This window comes from Ranitomeya variabilis, chromosome 1 (genome assembly GCF_051348905.1).
Source record: "Ranitomeya variabilis isolate aRanVar5 chromosome 1, aRanVar5.hap1, whole genome shotgun sequence".
Classification (NCBI taxonomy): domain Eukaryota; kingdom Metazoa; phylum Chordata; class Amphibia; order Anura; family Dendrobatidae; genus Ranitomeya; species Ranitomeya variabilis.
In genome coordinates this window covers 753,495,227-753,516,377 of record NC_135232.1, presented here as the reverse complement: position 1 = coordinate 753,516,377, position 21,151 = coordinate 753,495,227, and the positions used below count along the sequence as shown (strand labels likewise).

The window sequence follows — 21,151 nt, the reverse complement described above, 5'->3', positions numbered from 1 at the left end:
GGTTTGACCTGGGCCTGCTATATATACCCATACATCCAATTAAACAGAAACCTTCAACACCGGGTTCAAATAACCTTACAGCACACGGAATACGATTTCAAGATTGTTTATAAAATCCTGTGAACAAAAGATCTTCATTCAGTCCCAATGGAGTCTGACTGTTCAAATTATAAATCCATTTAGACTCTCGTCTAAGTAATTCCAGTGTGATGTCCCCTCCTCTGATGTCTGACGGAACAGATTCTAGGCCCACAATCTTGATTCCTTGACTTTGTGCGTTGTGTGTTGTTAGAAAATGTGATGCAACCGAAGTCAACACTTTCCCCTTTTCCAGATCCTTTTTGGCCGTGGTTATGTTGGATAGATGTTGTTGAATTCTTCTTTTCAACTCCTGTGTTGTTTGACCAACATATGTCTTTGGGCATGGGCAAACGAGAGCATAAACCAAGTTACGAGACTTACAATTGAAGTACGACTTAGCCACCATCTGCAATGAAGAGGAAGAGGATGGAAGATGAGTGTCACTACTACCAATGAGTGGGCATATACTACACTTGCCACAGGGAAATGTACCAGTTACCCTAAAGCCTCTATTCAGCCTGGTTACTGGGCGCTTAAAGTGGCTATGGCCCAGGCAGTCTTTTAGATTTTTTGGCCTTCTGGCAATTAGGCTCGGCCATTCGGCTATATGTGATCTTAATTTGGGTTCACTATGTAGGATCCCCCAATATTTTGTGAGGATCCCACGGATTTCCTGCCACTGGTTGTTGAAAGTGGTAATGACCCCTAATGGCCTTGAAGCAATATTTTGTTTCTGCTGTAATAAGCTTCCTCTATCCGACTCCTTAGCTATGCCAAATGCGTTTGCAATTACCTTCCCAGGGTAGCCTCGATTTTTGAAACGTTGGGTCAAGTCCCGTGAGTGTCTTCGGAAATCCTCCTGGGTACTGCAGTTACGCCTTAACCGATAAAATTGTCCCTTTGGGATACCTTTTTTCAGGTGCTGTGGGTGAAAGCTAGAAAAATGTAGAAGGCTGTTGACAGCCGTGGGTTTACGGTGCAGCGTGGTATAGACGTACCCGTCCTTGGGATATAACTTTAAGTCCAAGAATTCCACTTCTGTTTGCGAGAAAGATGATGTCAGCCTTATTTTCCACGGGTTCCGGTTAAGAGTATCCACAAACTGATGGCAATCCTCCAGGGTGCCTGTCCAGAGGAAAAGAATATCATCTATATAACGATACCATTTGAGTACAAATGATGAAAAAACCTCCAGACAGTACACCCTGGTGACCTCCCACCACCCCAAAAATAGATTTGCGTATGAGGGCGCACAACGTGCGCCCATCGCAGTTCCTCTGACTTGTCTATAAAACACTCGATCAAAGACAAAGTAATTTTTGTCCAGAATAAAAGAAAGTAGATCGAGCAAAAAGGAGTCGTGGTGTCTGTTACCTGTGGTATTCCTATCCAGAAAAAAAGCGATTGCTTGCGTCCCCAGGTCATGGCCAATGCAAGTGTAAAGGGATTCAACATCTAGTGTAACAAGCCAAGTGCCAGATGGAATCTTTAAATTTTGCAATTGTTGGATCAGAAAAGTTGAATCCCTCACATAGGAGTCTAAAGATGAAACAAAAGGTTGTAGGAAGAAGTCCACATACGTACAGGGTCGTTCAAGGAGACCCCCCAACCCTGACACAATAGGCCTACCTGGGGGCTTCTCCACTGACTTGTGGACCTTTGGAATAAGATAAAACGTTGGTACTCTGGGATGGCGGTTGGTCATAAAGTCTCTCTCACGTTTGTTGATGATGTTAAGGGTAAATGCTGAATCCAGAAGACGATCCAATTTGGACCTAAATACCTCAGTGGGATCCGATGGCAAAACCTGATAACATTCAGAGTTAGATAATTGCAATTTAGCCTCTTTGACATATAGTTCAGTGGGCCAGATCACCAGGTTCCCCCCCTTATCAGCCTCTCGGATGACAAATTCCCGATTAGAGCCAAGCCTGGTGATAGCTTTTTGTTGGGCCTTGCTCAAATTCCTCCCATTCATTGGGTCCAATTTTAAGTTTTGAACCTCACGACAAACTGCATTGAAGAAACTTTGCAGAGCTGGGAAGAGAGACAAGGAAGGTGTGACCTGCGAAGGTAACCTACCGGGGAATTGCCTCTTTTTGGAATATCCAGTTTCACTTTCTTCAAGTAAATCAAGGAGGTCTCTGAAGACTTCTCGTTCATCCGTGGGTAAGCCATCCATAATTGAAGGTTGATGGTATAGTAATTTAAAGGCCAGCTGTCTACAAAAAAGATACACATCTTTAATTAAGATAAATTTATCCAAACCATTGGTTGGGCAAAAGGAAAGCCCCTTCTCCAATACTGAAACCTCTATATCAGACAGGGTATAAGATGACAAATTGATAATGGACAGCTTACCAGAGTCCGAGGGATTGGTCCTTGAGGTGGAGGTGGTTAACGTTTCCGATTCTGTCTCGTCTCCCGCCTGTGTTTGGGAGACCAAGCTCTGTAATTCTTGTTGCGTCTTTTTCGAATTATGTCTTCTCCTATGGCCCCTCCTGTTGCGCCTTCTACCTCGCTTTGCTCCGATGATAAAAAATCGCTCGATGTGAGCTCCTGCAGGGCTGCCACATTTCCCTCTGTTGGTGGATTCAAATTGGCACCCCTTCTATTTCCTTTGTGTACCCATTTAAAGGCTCGTTCGTTCTTAAAATCTTGCTGATCTCGCTTAAATTTATGTCTCTTGCCTCCTATAATGTCTTTTTCAAATTTATCAATGATACTCTTAAGCTGGCCCTGGAATGGCTCCACCACGGTTTTATCAAATGTTTCTAATTTACTCTCAATACTCTTAATTTTGTCTTTGGTTACAGACAGGAATTCCTGATCATGTTCAATAAGCAAATCAATCAAAATATTTGAACATTTTAGTAAACCCTGTTCCCATACTTTCTGGAAGCCCTCACTTGCTTCCCAAGCCGGAAAAATTTGCACTCTGAGTCCTCTGGGTACCAGACCCACTTTCTTATATTCCTCCAATGTTTTTAAATTCCACCACGTCTTGGTGATGGACTTGTGCAATCCAATTAACTCATTAGAAATCCCCTGAAAATCCATGTCCTTATTACCACTGCTACCTGACCCAATAGGGTCTTCCTCAAAGATGTTGCCCATTTGGCTACTCCATGCTGCCTCTCTCGCTGCCAAATCCATACCTAGATATATAAATATTTAAATAATACCCACTTGGGAAATCACATACAATATACAATGACCCAATGTGTGCCACACCCAGAAAATGCAGGGGAAGATACAAACCCCTGCATATACACCAACAATCTATAAACTAGAACGGGGGCACCACATGAGAACTGGGGATCCAACCCGGTCTATAAAATACTGAAACCATAGAACAAAGACAAAGAATAGACCATAAACGGGGATCACCCAAGGCACTGGATTAAATGTAGAAAAATACAATCTTTATTGAAATACTATAAATGGACATACAAAACACCACATGGAGCACGTATTAAAAACACATAAAATGGTCACACATGGGACCTATATACATAGACAGTTGGCTCACAATAGAACCCACCCCCGTATGACACCTCCCACACTCTCTGTGGTCAACAGCTGTTAGTGTATGCAATGTGGGACGTCTGCATGAACAGCACAGAAACCCTGTAATGGAGTACCTATATCATAGGGAAATGATGGAACAATGATGTTGCCCACAAAAGGGAATGCACCAGCGAACAAATACCAAGCGTCAGCAGGCTAACTGGTATATAAATAAACAGATATAAGTGAAAAAATAACCCCATTAGCAATATGAAAACAACATGACCAAAGATTGTATCACATCAGTGTGTATGCATGCATACTGGATTGGGTTCTGAACCACAATGGTAACAAACACCTGCTCACTGTGAGATATAACACTATGCACACGCTAAATAGCTTGTATACTGGTTCCACTAGGTGATGAAAACATGTGGTGAAGCCTTTATCCCAAGTTACCACAGAGCCCATGTGGTATGGCACATGGACAACCTGCCGACGAATAAATAAATAAATGACCAAAAGGCATAACGCTGGTATGCAAACCCAAGTGCTGTTCAAGCCCCATACACAGAGGGAGGTGTCAACAGGAGGAGCGGAGACCCAACGTGTGTTCGCCACAGCAGTGGCTTCGTCAGGGGTAGCTCCTGTGGATATCCGGTGTCCTTATCTAGTCTAGTAATTGCTTTTTACGCAGCTGCAGCTGTGCTGCTTGACAGAGGCAAGCACGTACAGAGATTCCAGGGGCGGTGCTACATGGACTCACAGCCAATGAGTTTCCAGGACTGCACCACTCCTCCTGCCTATCTCTTAATACACGTGCTGCAATTGCCATGGTACCCAGAAGACGCAGCAATGTCTCACTTGTCCGCCATAAATGAGCAGGGAACACCTCCCCCTAACTTCCGATCTGGCATCCATGGTAACCGGCTGTGTGCGGCAGCTAAGTGGCACCAAGACGCGTGCGCACACCGACTCTCACTCGGCTCAAGTGGTCGCCACCCAGCACCTCAATGGCAAGTCTATAGTGAGGAAATATCCCTGTTTGACCATCATACAGTTATTTGCTATTATCGCAACACATACTAATTACACCGCATCAGCAGAAACATCCCTCCTGCCTATCTTTTGCTGCTTCCACAATATTAGCCATGGTGTCCCATAAACATGACACATAACAATTCAGGGACAATCCATAAGCCACATACGGGAAGGCTACTCCTACTCAACGTCGTCTCACACCCTATTCTGTAACCATGGCTATCGACTGTGTGCGACAGTTATTGAGCACTTTAATGCTTACGACCGCAAACCAACTGCACGTTTGGTCAAAACCAGGTGATCTTTATCATGATGGAAGGAAATTCCCCCAAAAAAACCCCTGTAAACATGCCTGGTACATATTCAGAGATACTAAATGTGATAAACACTGGACTCCTATGCTCTCATATATGTTGGAGAAAACCAGCTGATCACAGATCCCACCCATATGTACCACAAAATTATGGTTGATGCAACCCTCATCAGGCTTCCAAACCCCCCATGCACCCATACACTTAGAGAGATGATACCCCATTAGTGCCCAACAGGTGCATTGGAGTCAGTTTGCCATACATCACAGGAGGCCACTCATGGATCTCAATCCGCATGGTGCCTACATAAATGTTTCAAGGAACAAGAGATGGCCCAGAGAGGGCTCATTTGATAGAAAATACAAGTCTCCCAGGAACCATTTGAGGTCATTTCGGACCAAAGCCAAAATTGACCCTCCAATTACCACAAGGAAGATAGAGAACATATACTTTCCTGCGGAAAAATCAGTTTTGATAAGTTTTAATAACAGGTGCACCATCAGATAAACAGAGGACATATAAACCCCAAAATTCCTCCCAAATGACCAAAAATATATAAATAAGTTATAATGGAGGACAAAGGCCCTCCAATAGTACCTAATATTCAGGCCACCAATAAGGTGGATTCTGTGATGTTCATACAGACGTGGAAGTGGAGGGGGGCCTCCGCTGAGAAGGTGTACCTGTTCATGCAGAGGTCAGGGGCCGGGTGAACCCGGAGATATCTTCTAAAGGTTTGACCTGGGCCTGCTATATATACCCATACATCCAATTAAACAGAAACCTTCAACACCGGGTTCAAATAACCTTACAGCACACGGAATACGATTTCAAGATTGTTTATAAAATCCTGTGAACAAAAGATCTTCATTCAGTCCCAATGGAGTCTGACTGTTCAAATTATAAATCCATTTAGACTCTCGTCTAAGTAATTCCAGTGTGATGTCCCCTCCTCTGATGTCTGACGGAACAGATTCTAGGCCCACAATCTTGATTCCTTGACTTTGTGCGTTGTGTGTTGTTAGAAAATGTGATGCAACCGAAGTCAACACTTTCCCCTTTTCCAGATCCTTTTTGGCCGTGGTTATGTTGGATAGATGTTGTTGTATTCTTCTTTTCAACTCCTGTGTTGTTTGACCAACATATGTCTTTGGGCATGGGCAAACGAGAGCATAAACCAAGTTACGAGACTTACAATTGAAGTACGACTTAGCCACCATCTGCAATGAAGAGGAAGAGGATGGAAGATGAGTGTCACTACTACCAATGAGTGGGCATATACTACACTTGCCACAGGGAAATGTACCAGTTACCCTAAAGCCTCTATTCAGCCTGGTTACTGGGCGCTTAAAGTGGCTATGGTTTGGATAAATTTATCTTAATTAAAGATGTGTATGTGGTGGATTCAAATTGGCACCCCTTCTATTTCCTTTGTGTACCCATTTAAAGGCTCGTCCGTTCTTAAAACCCACGGCTGTCAACAGCCTTCTACATTTTTCTAGCTTTCACCCACAGCACCTGAAAAAAGGTATCCCAAAGGGACAATTTTATCGGTTAAGGCGTAACTGCAGTACCCAGGAGGATTTCCGAAGACACTCACAGGACTTGACCCAACGTTTCAAAAATCGAGGCTACCCTGGGAAGGTAATTGCAAACGCATTTGGCATAGCTAAGGAGTCGGATAGAGGAAGCTTATTACAGCAGAAACAAAATATTGCTTCAAGGCCATTAGGGGTCATTACCACTTTCAACAACCAGTGGCAGGAAATCCGTGGGATCCTCACAAAATATTGGGGGATCCTACATAGTGAACCCAAATTAAGATCACATATAGCCGAATGGCCGAGCCTAATTGCCAGAAGGCCAAAAAATCTAAAAGACTGCCTGAGCCATAGCCACTTTAAGCGCCCAGTAACCAGGCTGAATAGAGGCTTTAGGGTAACTGGTACATTTCCCTGTGGCAAGTGTAGTATATGCCCACTCATTGGTAGTAGTGACACTCATCTTCCATCCTCTTCCTCTTCATTGCAGATGGTGGCTAAGTCGTACTTCAATTGTAAGTCTCGTAACTTGGTTTATGCTCTCGTTTGCCCATGCCCAAAGACATATGTTGGTCAAACAACACAGGAGTTGAAAAGAAGAATACAACAACATCTATCCAACATAACCACGGCCAAAAAGGATCTGGAAAAGGGGAAAGTGTTGACTTCGGTTGCATCACATTTTCTAACAACACACAACGCACAAAGTCAAGGAATCAAGATTGTGGGCCTAGAATCTGTTCCGTCAGACATCAGAGGAGGGGACATCACACTGGAATTACTTAGACGAGAGTCTAAATGGATTTATAATTTGAACAGTCAGACTCCATTGGGACTGAATGAAGATCTTTTGTTCACAGGATTTTATAAACAATCTTGAAATCGTATTCCGTGTGCTGTAAGGTTATTTGAACCCGGTGTTGAAGGTTTCTGTTTAATTGGATGTATGGGTATATATAGCAGGCCCAGGTCAAACCTTTAGAAGATATCTCCGGGTTCACCCGGCCCCTGACCTCTGCATGAACAGGTACACCTTCTCAGCGGAGGCCCCCCTCCACTTCCACGTCTGTATGAACATCACAGAATCCACCTTATTGGTGGCCTGAATATTAGGTACTATTGGAGGGCCTTTGTCCTCCATTATAACTTATTTATATATTTTTGGTCATTTGGGAGGAATTTTGGGGTTTATATGTCCTCTGTTTATCTGATGGTGCACCTGTTATTAAAACTTATCAAAACTGATTTTTCCGCAGGAAAGTATATGTTCTCTATCTTCCTTGTGGTAATTGGAGGGTCAATTTTGGCTTTGGTCCGAAATGACCTCAAATGGTTCCTGGGAGACTTGTATTTTCTATCAAATGAGAGCCTCTCTGGGCCATCTCTTGTTCCTTGAAACATTTATGTAGGCACCATGCGGATTGAGATCCATGAGTGGCCTCCTGTGATGTATGGCAAACTGACTCCAATGCACCTGTTGGGCACTAATGGGGTATCATCTCTCTAAGTGTATGGGTGCATGGGGGGTTTGGAAGCCTGATGAGGGTTGCATCAACCATAATTTTGTGGTACATATGGGTGGGATCTGTGATCAGCTGGTTTTCTCCAACATATATGAGAGCATAGGAGTCCAGTGTTTATCACATTTAGTATCTCTGAATATGTACCAGGCATGTTTACAGGGGTTTTTTTGGGGGAATTTCCTTCCATCATGATAAAGATCACCTGGTTTTGACCAAACGTGCAGTTGGTTTGCGGTCGTAAGCATTAAAGTGCTCAATAACTGTCGCACACAGTCGATAGCCATGGTTACAGAATAGGGTGTGAGACGACGTTGAGTAGGAGTAGCCTTCCCGTATGTGGCTTATGGATTGTCCCTGAATTGTTATGTGTCATGTTTATGGGACACCATGGCTAATATTGTGGAAGCAGCAAAAGATAGGCAGGAGGGATGTTTCTGCTGATGCGGTGTAATTAGTATGTGTTGCGATAATAGCAAATAACTGTATGATGGTCAAACAGGGATATTTCCTCACTATAGACTTGCCATTGAGGTGCTGGGTGGCGACCACTTGAGCCGAGTGAGAGTCGGTGTGCGCACGCGTCTTGGTGCCACTTAGCTGCCGCACACAGCCGGTTACCATGGATGCCAGATCGGAAGTTAGGGGGAGGTGTTCCCTGCTCATTTATGGCGGACAAGTGAGACATTGCTGCGTCTTCTGGGTACCATGGCAATTGCAGCACGTGTATTAAGAGATAGGCAGGAGGAGTGGTGCAGTCCTGGAAACTCATTGGCTGTGAGTCCATGTAGCACCGCCCCTGGAATCTCTGTACGTGCTTGCCTCTGTCAAGCAGCACAGCTGCAGCTGCGTAAAAAGCAATTACTAGACTAGATAAAGACACCGGATATCCACAGGAGCTACCCCTGACGAAGCCACTGCTGTGGCGAACACGCGTTGGGTCTCCGCTCCTCCTGTTGACACCTCCCTCTGTGTATGGGGCTTGAACAGCACTTGGGTTTGCATACCAGCGTTATGCCTTTTGGTCATTTATTTATTTATTCGTCGGCAGGTTGTCCATGTGCCATACCACATGGGCTCTGTGGTAACTTGGGATAAAGGCTTCACCACATGTTTTCATCACCTAGTGGAACCAGTATACAAGCTATTTAGCGTGTGCATAGTGTTATATCTCACAGTGAGCAGGTGTTTGTTACCATTGTGGTTCAGAACCCAATCCAGTATGCATGCATACACACTGATGTGATACAATCTTTGGTCATGTTGTTTTCATATTGCTAATGGGGTTATTTTTTCACTTATATCTGTTTATTTATATACCAGTTAGCCTGCTGACGCTTGGTATTTGTTCGCTGGTGCATTCCCTTTTGTGGGCAACATCATTGTTCCATCATTTCCCTATGATATAGGTACTCCATTACAGGGTTTCTGTGCTGTTCATGCAGACGTCCCACATTGCATACACTAACAGCTGTTGACCACAGAGAGTGTGGGAGGTGTCATACGGGGGTGGGTTCTATTGTGAGCCAACTGTCTATGTATATAGGTCCCATGTGTGACCATTTTATGTGTTTTTAATACGTGCTCCATGTGGTGTTTTGTATGTCCATTTATAGTATTTCAATAAAGATTGTATTTTTCTACATTTAATCCAGTGCCTTGGGTGATCCCCGTTTATGGTCTATTCTTTGTCTTTGTTCTATGGTTTCAGTATTTTATAGACCGGGTTGGATCCCCAGTTCTCATGTGGTGCCCCTGTTCTAGTTTATACATGCTAAAGTTGCCTCACACAAAACTTGCACATACTCAAAACGCACCACACATAAAACTCGCCCCGCGCAAAACTCGCCATGCACAAATCTTGCTGCACACAACTTGCTACACTAACCTGCCACATGCAACTCGACACACAAAATTTTGCTACACGCATGTTACCACACAAAACTCATCTCACAAAAGTCGCTACATGCATGTCGCCACACGCAACTCAACACACACAACTTGACACATGAAACTCGCCCTAAAACACACACAAGTCTGGTATTATCCTTCAAAAATAAAAATCTGATTTAATAAGCTGACAAACTACAAGAGCAACAAATGTACCATATAGGAAATACGGCAGCTGTCAGTCACATGACCTGTCTATTATGTGTATGTGTGAGCTAATATATACTGCCAGGGGGTGGGCTTCCTGTTGGCTGGGGATTTATCAGGCTGCCAATAGCAACCAATCACAGCTCAGCTTCTATTTTGCTACAGTTAATTAATCTGAGCTCTGATTGGTTAATATAGGCAACAAAGACATTCTCAGTATAACAAAGCTAATATATGTTGTGAAATGCTTCTATTAGCTTAGTTTTTGCCTTTTAATAATTACATTTCTATCTATTTGTTTTGTGGTTTTTGCGTGCAGAATAAATTTTTGTTAACACATTCTATTTTGCTAACAGCAGTCATTAACCCGGGCGAAGCCGGGTAGTACAGCTAGTATATATATATATATATATATATATATATATATATATATATATATATATATACCCTGTTTCCCGAAAATAAGACACCGTCTTATATTAATGAAGATAAAGAAAGAATGCGGCACTCACCCGGTTTCTTCCACTGTAGTTCATTCTTTATTGAGCGTGGCAATCCATGTTAAACACGGCACAATACAGGCAAAGGCATGAGGAGGGAGCAGTGGGGGAGTGTGCAGAGACAAGACGGAGTCCGTCTGCACGGAATTAACAACAGTACCCCCCCCCTTGAGAAGGGGTCACCGAACCCTCACCAGAGCTCCCAGGCCGATCAGGACGAGCCGAATGAAAGGCACGAACCAAATCGGCCACATGGACATCGGAGGCGACAACCCAGGAATTATCCTCCTGACCATAGCCCTTCCATTTAACTAAGTACTGAAGCTTCCGTCTCGAAATACGAGAATCCAAGATCTTCTCCACCACATACTCCAACTCTCCCTCGACCAAGACCGGAGCAGGAGGATCAACAGAAGGGACCACAGGCACCACGTATCTCCGCAACAAAGACCTATGGAATACATTATGAATGGCAAACGATGTTGGGAGGTCCAAACGAAATGACACAGGGTTGAGGATTTCCAAAATCTTATAAGGACCGATGAAACGAGGCTTGAACTTAGGAGAGGAAAAGAGGAAACCTTCATCGGGACATAACGAGAAGACAACCATACCAAATCCCCCACACGAAGTCGGGGACCCACACAGCGACGGCGGTTAGCAAAGCGCTGAGCTTTCTCCTGGGACAACGTCAAATTGTCCACCACATGGTTCCAAATCTGCTGCAACCTATCCACCACAGAATCCACCCCAGGACAGTCAGAGGGCTCAACCTGACCCGAGGAAAACCGAGGATGAAAACCAGAATTGCAAAAGAATGGTGAAACCAAAGTAGCAGAACTAGCCCGAGTTCTGTAGCAGAACTAGTTCGAGGGCGAACTCAGCCAATGGCAGAAAAGTCACCCAATCATCCTGATCAGAAGAAACAAAACATCTCAAATAAGTTTCCAAGGTCTGATTAGTTCGTTCGGTTTGGCCATTCGTCTGAGGATGGAAGGCCGACAAAAAAGACAATTCAATGCCCATCTTAGCACAAAAGGATCGCCAAAATATGGACACAAACTGGGATCCTCTGTCAGACACAATGTTCTCCGGAATACCATGTAAACGAACCACATTCTGAAGAAACAGTGGCACCAAATCGGAGGAGGAAGGCAGCTTAGGCAAGGGTACCAAATGGACCATTTTAGAAAAACGATCACAAACCACGCAGATGACAGACATCCTCGGAGAGACAGGAAGATCCGAAATAAAATCCATGGAAATATGCGTCCAAGGCCTCTTCGGGACAGGCAAAGGCAAAAGCAATCCACTGGCACGAGAACAGCAAGGCTTGGCCCGAGCACAAATCCCACAGGACTGCACAAAGGAACGCACATCCCGCGACAAGAAAGGCCACCAAAAGGACCTCGCCACCAAATCCCTGGTACCAAAAATTCCAGGATGACCCGCCAACACTGAAGAATGAACCTCGGAAATAACTCTACTGGTCCATCTGTCCAGGACAAACAGTCTCTCCTGTGGACAACGGTCAGGTCTATTGGCCTGAAACTCCTGCAACACCCGTTGCAGTCAGGAGAGATGGCAGACAAAATCACCCCCTCCTTGAGGACACCAGTCAGCTCAGAAACTTCCGGGGAGTAAGGTACAAAACTCCTAGAAAGGGCATCAGCCTTCATGTTTTTCGAACCCGGAAAATATGAAACCACGAAATTGAAACGAGAGAAAAACAGCGACCAACGAGCCTGTCTCGGATTCAACCGTTTGGCAGACTCGAGATAAGTCAAATTCTTGTGATCAGTCAAGACCACCACACGATGCTTGGCTCCCTCAAGCCAATGTCGCCACTCCTCAAATGCCCACTTCATTGCCAACAACTCACGATTACCAACATCATAATTCCGCTCGGCAGGCGAAAACTTTCTTGAAAAAGAAAGCACATGGTCTCATCACAGAGCCATCAGAGCTTCTCTGTGACAAGACAGCCCCTGCTCCAATCTCAGAAGCATCAACCTCGACCTGAAAGGGAAGAGAGACATCGGGCTGGCGCAAGACAGGAGCCGAAGAAAACCGACATTTCAGCTCCTGAAAGGCCTCCACGGCCGCAGGAGACCAATTCGTCACATCAGAACCCTTCTTGGTCAAATCAGTCAAAGGCTTAACCACGCCAGAAAAATTAGTGATGAAGCGACGGTAAAAATTAGCAAAACCCAAGAACTTCTGAAGACTCTTCACAGATGTAGGTTGATTCCAGTCATGAATAGCCTGGACCTTGACTGGATCCATCTCAATAGTAGAAGGAGAAAAAATAAAGCCCAAAAAGGAAATTTTCTGGACTCCGAAGAGACATTTAGAGCCCTTCACAAACAAGGCATTGGCACGCAGGACCTGAAATACCATCCTGACCTGCTTCACATGAGACTCCCAATCATCAGAAAAGACCAAAATATCATCCAGGTACACAATCATAAATCTATCCAGATACTCTCGGAAGATGCATGAAGGACTGAAACACAGAGGGGGCATTAGAAAGCCCAAAAGGCATCACCAAGTACTCAAAATGGCCTTTGGGCGTATTAAATGCTGTTTTCCATTCATCGCCATGCTTTATGCGCACAAGATTATACGCTCCTCGAAGATCTATCTTGGTGAACCAACTGGCCCACCTAATCCGGGCAAACAGATCGGACAACAGTGGCAAGGGGTACTGAAATTTGACCGTGATGTTATTCAGAAGGCGATAATCTATACAGGGTCTCAGAGAACCATCCTTCTTGGCCACAAAAAAGAACCCCACACCCAAAGGGGACGAGGACGGGCGAATATGCCCCTTCTCCAAGGACTCCTTTATATAACTCCGCATAGCGGCATGTTCTGGCAGAGATAAATTAAAAAGTCGTCCCTTAGGGAACTTACTACCAGGAATCAAATTTATAGCACAATCACAATCCCTATGAGGAGGTAGGGCACTGGATTTGGGCTCATCAAATACATCCTGGTAGTCCGACAAAAATTCAGGGACCCCAGAAGGAGTAGAAGAAGCAATTGACACCAAAGGGGCATCGCCATGAATTCCCTGGCAACCCCAACTTGACACAGACATTTCTTTCCAATCCAGGACTGGATTATGAGCCTGCAGCCATGGCAGACCCAACACGACAACATCATGCAAATTATGTAGCACAAGAAAGCGAATCACCTCCTGATGTGCAGGAGCCATGCACATAGTCACTTGAGTCCAATACTGAGGTTTATTCTTGGCCAATGGCGTAGCATCAATTCCCCTGTTGTGGACTCTATTTTTGGGCTCCCTCTAGTGGTTACAAGCGGTACTGTGTAGTGTTGTCTTTCTGCAGGTTGCAGCATCAGCTGGTTCGTTATCCTTGGTTGGTTTTCTATTTAGCTCACCTGGATACTCAGTTCCTTGCCTGCTATCAATGTATTCAGTGCTCTTCAGATTCCTTGTGGCTACCTTGCTCCCAGTCTCTCCAAGACAAGCTAAGTTTTTGTTTGATCATTTTTTGATTATCAGCGTTCATTATGTTTTTAGTCCAGCTCGCTAAAATGTGATTTCCTTGCTGTGTAAGGGCCGAGCATTCCAAGTATTTCACCGCACCAATCTCTTTTGCCATGGCAAGTCCCTGAGGATAGGTTATGGGTGTAAGCTTCTTCTTCAGCTTCTCGATTGTGTCTTTATCGTCTCTCAGATCACGTTTTGTGCCCACAAGGATAATGGGAGTGTTAGGACAATGGTGTCGGACCTCCGGGTACCACTTAGCACGGACATTTTCAAAGGAAGCCGGGCTCACGAGAGAAAAGCAAATTAGAAACACGTCCGAAACATTGGCAGCTTTGGGGCTCGGGCTTATAGCCGTCTGTGGGTAAGATAGCGGACGCAGCCTATCATAATCTTCTTGTCCAGCAGTATCCCACAATCCTAAATTCACTGGCTTTCCATCCACCATGACATTGGCAGTAGTTGTCAAATACAGTTGGGATGTATTCTCCGGGGAATGCATTTGTAGTGTAACTGATCAGCAAACAAGTCTTACCAACAGCTCCGTCTCCTACCACCACACACTTGATGGCCTGCATGGCTGCTCCGAGTCGTTGCTCCCGGTAGCGGGAAAGGAGGAAAAGGAAGCAAGAAAAAAAAAAAGGGCGGCGCCGAGAGGCCTGAGGGGGCTGCTCGGGTGACCCGCTGAGCTCACTCCTGCCTCAGCGACACCGGCGGGCTCCTCTGTGTACGAGAGACCGAAGAGGGCACCGTGTAGGAGCTGCGGCCTTCCATCCTCAGACTAATGGCCAAACCGAGCGAACTAATCAGACGTTGGAAACTTATTTGAGATGTTTTGTTTCTGCTGATCAGGATGATTGGGTGACTTTTTTGCCTTTGGCCGAGTTTGCCCTTAATAATCGGGCTAGTTCTGCTACTTTGGTTTCACCTTTTTTCTGTAATTCTGGTTTCCATCCTCGTTTTTCCTCGGGTCAGGTTGAGTCTTCTGACTGTCCTGGGGTGGATTCTGTGGTGGATAGGTTGCAGCAGATTTGGAACCATGTGGTGGACAATTTGAGGTTGTCACAGGAGAAGGCTCAGCGCTTTGCCAACCGCCGCCGCGGTGTGGGTCCCCGACTTCGTGTTGGGGATTTGGTGTGGCTGTCTTCTCGGTATGTTCCTATGAAGGTCTCCTCTCCTAAATTTAAGCCTCGCTTCATCGGTCCTTATAAGATCTTGGAAATCCTTAACCCGGTGTCTTTTCGTTTGGATCTCCCAGCATCGTTTGCCATTCATAATGTGTTCCATAGGTCTTTGTTGCGGAGGTATGTGGTACCTGTGGTTCCTTCTGTTGAGCCTCCTGCTCCGGTGCTGGTCGAGGGCGAATAGGAGTACGTGGTGGAGAAGATTTTGGATTCTCGTATCTCTAGACGGAGGCTTCAGTATTTGGTTAAGTGGAAGGGCTATGGTCAGGAGGATAATTCCTGGGTTGTCGCCTCTGATGTTCATGCGGCCGATTTGGTTCGTGCCTTCCACGCGGCTCATCCTGATCGCCCTGGGGGTCTTGATGAGGGTTCGGTGACCCCTCCTCAAGGGGGGGGTACTGTTGTGGACTCTATTTTTGGGCTCCCTCTAGTGGTCACAAGCGGTACTGTGTAGTGTTGTCTTTCTGCAGGTTGCAGCATCAGCTGGTTCATTATCCTTGGTTGGTTTTCTATTTAGGTCACCTGGATACTCAGTTCCTTGCCTGCTATCAATGTATTCAGTGCTCTTCAGATTCCTTGTGGCTACCTTGCTCCCAGTCTCTCCAAGACAAGCTAAGTTTTTGTTTGATCATTTTTTGATTATCAGCGTTCATTATGTTTTTAGTCCAGCTCGCTAAAATGTGATTTCCTCGCTTGCTGGTTGCTCTAGGGGACTGAGTTTCTCCCCCCACACCGTTAGTTGGTGTGGGGGTTCTTGAAATCTCAGAGTGGATATTTTGTAAGGGTTTTTTACTGACCGCATAGATTCCCTTTTCTATTTTCTGCTATCTAGTATTAGTGGGCCTCATTTGCTGAATCTGCTTTCACCCCTGTGTATGTGCCTTCCTCCTACCTCACCGTTATTAATTGTTGGGGGCTTCTATATCTTTGGGGATTATTTCTCTGGAGGCAAGAGAGGTCTTTCTTTCTCTCTAGGGGTAGTTAGTTCCTCAGGCTGGCTCGAGACGTCTAGGATTTTTAGGCACGTTCACCGGCTACTTCTAGTGTGTTTGGATAGGTTCAGATTTGCGGTCAGTCCAGTTTGCCACCTCCCTAGAGCTTGTCCTATGTTTGTTACTTAGCTGGAGTAATTTGTGATCCTCAACCACTAAGGATCATAACATTCCCCTTAGTGGAATAGGGAATTGTAAAGGCTCCAAGATAAAACCACAGCGCCTGGCAAATGACAAATCCATCAAATTCAGGGCGGCACCTGAATCCACAAAAGCCATAACTGAGTAGGATGACAGAGAGCAAATCAAACTAACAGACAAAATGAATTTAGGTTGTACAGTACCAATGGTGACAGACTTGGCGAACCTTTTTGTACGTTTAGAGCATGCTGAGATAACATGAGTTGAATCACCACAGTAAAAGCACAACCCATTCTGACGTCTGTGGTTTTGCCGTTCAACTCTGGTCAGAATCCTGTCGCATTGCATAGGCTCAGGTTTCTGCTCAGAAAATACCGCCAGATGGTGCACAGGTTTGCGTTCCCGCAAACGCCGATCAATCTGAATGGCCAAAGACATTGACTCATTCAGACCCGCAGGCGTGGGGAACCCCACCATAACATCTTTAAGGGCTTCAGAAAGACCCTTTCTGAAAATCGCCGCCAGGGCGCACTCATTCCATTGAGTGAGCACAGACCACTTCCTAAACTTCTGACAGTAAACCTCTGCTTCATCTTGACCCTGAGAGAGAGCCAGCAAAACCTTCTCTGCTTGGTCTACCAGATTTGGTTCCTCATAAAGCACTCCTAGCGCCAGAAAAAACGCATCCACATTTAGCAATGCAGGATCTCCTGGCGCCAGAGAGAATGCCCAATCTTGAGGGTCACCATGTAACAAAGAAATAATAATTTTAACTTGCTGAACAGAGTCACCTGAGGAGCGAGGTCTCAGAGAAAGGAATAACTTACAATTATTCTTAAAGTTCAAAAACCTAGATCTATCTCCGGAGAACAGTTCAGGAATTGGTATTTTAGGCTCTGACATAGGACTGCGGACTACATAATCCTGAATGCCCTGCACCCTTGCAGCGAGATGATCCACACTAGAAGACAGACTCTGAATGTCCATATCTGCAACTGAATTCAGAAGCACCCAAAGATTAAGGGGAGGGGAGAGGCAAAACACAGTGCAGAGGGAAAAAAAAAATGACTTCAGGATTTCTCTTCTCCCTCTTCTGCTGCATTAACACTTTCGGGCCTGCTGTACTGTTATGATCCGGTGGTAGGATCTCAAAACTGACCTGACACATGTGACCAGAATATAGGACCAGTTCTGGGGAGGTGGAAGCTATACTGACCGCAATCCTGATCCTATCCACAAATACTAAAGGCAGCCGTGGAGCGTTCCTAAAATCCTAGACGCCACGTTCACAGCCTGAGAAACTGACTACCCCTAGAGAGAAAGCAAAGACCTCACTTGCCTCAGAGAAATAACCCCAAAGATTTAGTCAGCCCCCCACAAATAATAACGGTGAGTTAAGGGGAAAAGACAAACGTAGAAATGAAACAGGTTTAGCTAATGAGGCCCGCTAACACTAGATAGACTGAAAATAGATAGGAGTCTGTGCGGTCAGTACAAAACTATCAAAAATAAACCACGCAGAGAATACAAGGACCCCCACACCGACTCACGATGTGAGGGGCGCACTCTGCACCCCAGAACTAACCAGCAAGCGCAAGATCACATATAAGCAAGCTGGACTGAACTCATCATATACAGAGAAACGTTTTCAAGGAAATAATGAGCAAAATGAACAAACAAACTTAACTTCTCCAGCAGGAGACTGGTCACAAGGAATATTCAGGAGCTCTCAGAAACAGGACTGAATACACCGACAGCAGGCAACAAATGAAGGGCCAGGTGAATTAAATAGGCCTCAGCATAGCAGGAAATGAAGACGCTGAGCCCAGCCAAGACCAACCATATCGCTAAAGGCCACCAGAGGGAGCCCCAGAACAAACTCACACAATACCGATCATGACCACAGGAGGGAGCCCGAGAACGGAATTCACAACACTCTCCATTCTATTTTCAATGTAGTCATTAATTTCCACACGCAAATTGTCCTTGAATGGCTTGTTAATGGCGATATCGAGACTTGAGATAAGCCGTCATTCCTGCAGGAATCATTATTTGATCTATTTTTCTCTCATGAAGGAAGTTCTTCATGTCTTTGGCGCGGTGTGTGCTGGCTGCATCCCAGATTAGCATTCCTCTTTTGCTCCCTCGCATAACAAGCGGCAGCATTAAATCGACCCACTTCCTTATAACTGCTTGTGTGGCCCAGGCTTTTTCAGTTTCAAGAATATAAATGCCTGAAACACGTTCAATCTTGTCTTTCTTGCCCTTTGAAATGGGTAAAGGTGGGACTTTAGTGCCATCCAGACGCATCGCCAAAATACAGGTAACACGTGCACTTTCATAAGCAGTGGAGGGAACGTACACTGAGGAGGCACCTCGTTCAATTGTTGTTTGAGCTGCTTGTCCCATAAACACTGCAGTTTCATCCATGGCAATCATGTTGGAAAAATTGTATTTAGAGAAGTCAGCGTCATCAACAAAGGTCTTGAATGCAAATGCGCGTTTAATAATTTCAGCATCTTCCAGCCTAAAGAGTGTTGTGGATCTTCTCAAAGACAGTTCACTTCCTTGAAGGAAGTTATCCAGCCAGTGTTGTGATGCCTTGAATTCTTCTGGGGCAATTTCAAACTGTGGTGCCATTGCAAGGGCAAATTCTTGAATCTGAGCCCTAGTCACAACCAATGTCTTTGCTCTCCTGTCAGCAACCCACTCACAGATCAGGTCTTCCAGCTCGGAATATAATGGTTGCCGACCAGATCCAACCTTGCGCTTTTTAGCATTTCCGCTGTCCACTTGTTGACTGGGGTTACCGTAATCTGCTCGCCATTTTTGGACCATTCGGACACTCAACATTTTCTCTTTGCAGAATTCAGTAAGATTTTTGCCCCAAGATTCTTCCACGATTCCTTTTTTGTACTCGACGGAATAGCTCTTTCTTTTAGCGCTCATGTCTAGGGGTAAAAATATACCGTACCACCATTGTTTACGGTATTTCTTTTACAGTACGATACGTTACGGTAGACCGTTCAGCAGAAAAGCAGACAACAAATCAAAGTAACACACTACGGTACGGTACTGTAATTGCCTGACTCCCACACAGGGCCACAAAACATAAGGGCTCTAAAATGGCTCCCACACACTTTCTGGACACTGTACCGTAACAATCACCCACAGCAGTTCCTTTACCGTAGCAGCCCCATCATCATTTTGCAGCCCCAAATATTCCCATCATCCCATTGCAGCCCTCATCATCCCTTTACAGTCCCCAATACAGCACCCCCACCATTCCATTACAGCCCCCATCATTCTACAGTACAGTATTGCAGCCTCCCATCATCCCACTGCAGCCTCCCATCATCCCGGTATCCCACTGCAGCCTCCCATTATCACAGTATCCCACTTCAGCCTCCCATTTGTGTACAGTACATGCACACACACACACTTACACAGACACACACACCCATACACAGACACACACACACACCCAGACACACACACACACTTTCACTTACTGGTTTCCTCCGCGGTGCTGCTTTCAGTGCTTTGGTGGTGCAGGAGCCCTGGGCCAATCAGAGTGCAGGAGCCCTGGGCCAATCAGAGCGCAGGAGCCCTGGGCCAATCACAGACCAACAACAATCAGAGGCTATGGATGACGTCAGCTGGCCCATGATGGTTCCTGCGCTGTGATTGGCGCAGGGCTCATGGGCAGAGATCGGCACACAGCTCCGAGGCTGTGATTAACTCCTGCGAACAGTGCGGCTGCAGTGGCGGGCACGGGACAGCGGGAGCGAGACACAACTGCATGCCCAAGGTATGCCTTATTTTCGGGTGGTGCCTTATATTAGCAGGCACAGTGCTCCCCCTAGCATGCCTTACTTTCGGGGGGCGCCCTATTTTCGGGGAAACAGGATATATATATATATTATATATATATATATATATCTATATATATATATATATACACTCACCGGCCACTTTATTAGGTACACCATGCTAGTAACGGGTTGGACCCCCTTTTGCCTTCAGAACTGCCTCAATTCTTCGTGGCATAGATTCAACAAGGTGCTGGAAGCATTCCTCAGAGATTTTGGTCCATATTGACATGATGGCATCACACAGTTGCCGCAGATTTGTCGGCTGCACATCCCAAAGATGCTCCATACAAGGCAGGATGGATCCATGCTTTCATGTTGTTTACGCCAAATTCTGACCCTACCATCCGAATGTCGCAGCAGAAATCGAGACTCATCAGACCAAGCAACGTTTTTCCAATCTTCTACTGTCCAATTTCGATGAGCTTGTACAAATTGTAGCCTCAGTTTCCTGTTCTTAGCTGAAAGGAGTGGTACCCGGTGTGGTCTTCTGCTGCTGTAGCCCATCTGCCTCAAAGTTCGACGCACTGTGCGTTCAGAGATGCTCTTAGGCCTACCTTGGTTGTAACGGGTGGCGATTTGAGTCACTGTTGCCTTTCTATCAGCTCGAACCAGTCTGCCCATTCTCCTCTGACCTCTGGCATCAACAAGGCATTTCCGCCCACAGAACTGCCGCTCACTGGATTTTTTTTCTTTTTTGGACCATTCTCTGTAAACCCTAGAGATGGTTGTGCGTGAAAATCCCAGTAGATCAGCAGTTTCTGAAATACTCAGACCAGCCCTTCTGGCACCAACAACCATGCCACGTTCAAAGGCATTCAAATCACCTTTCTTCCCCATACTG

General features: G+C 45.5%; 1 long non-coding RNA gene and 1 pseudogene across 1 annotated transcript; both read right to left on the bottom strand.

Moving 5' to 3' along the window:
- Positions 1–405: 405 nt before the first annotated feature.
- Positions 406–1,155, bottom strand: LOC143765499 (uncharacterized). Its single transcript, XR_013213408.1, has 3 exons — positions 1,080–1,155; positions 875–1,003; positions 406–487 (listed from the first exon to the last, which is right to left on the bottom strand). It is a non-coding gene; the product is annotated as an uncharacterized LOC143765499 (long non-coding RNA).
- A 4,618-nt stretch (positions 1,156–5,773) lies between these two features.
- LOC143798686 (ras-related C3 botulinum toxin substrate 1 pseudogene) lies at positions 5,774–14,880 on the bottom strand (annotated as a pseudogene).
- Between the last annotated feature and the right edge of the window lie 6,271 nt (positions 14,881–21,151).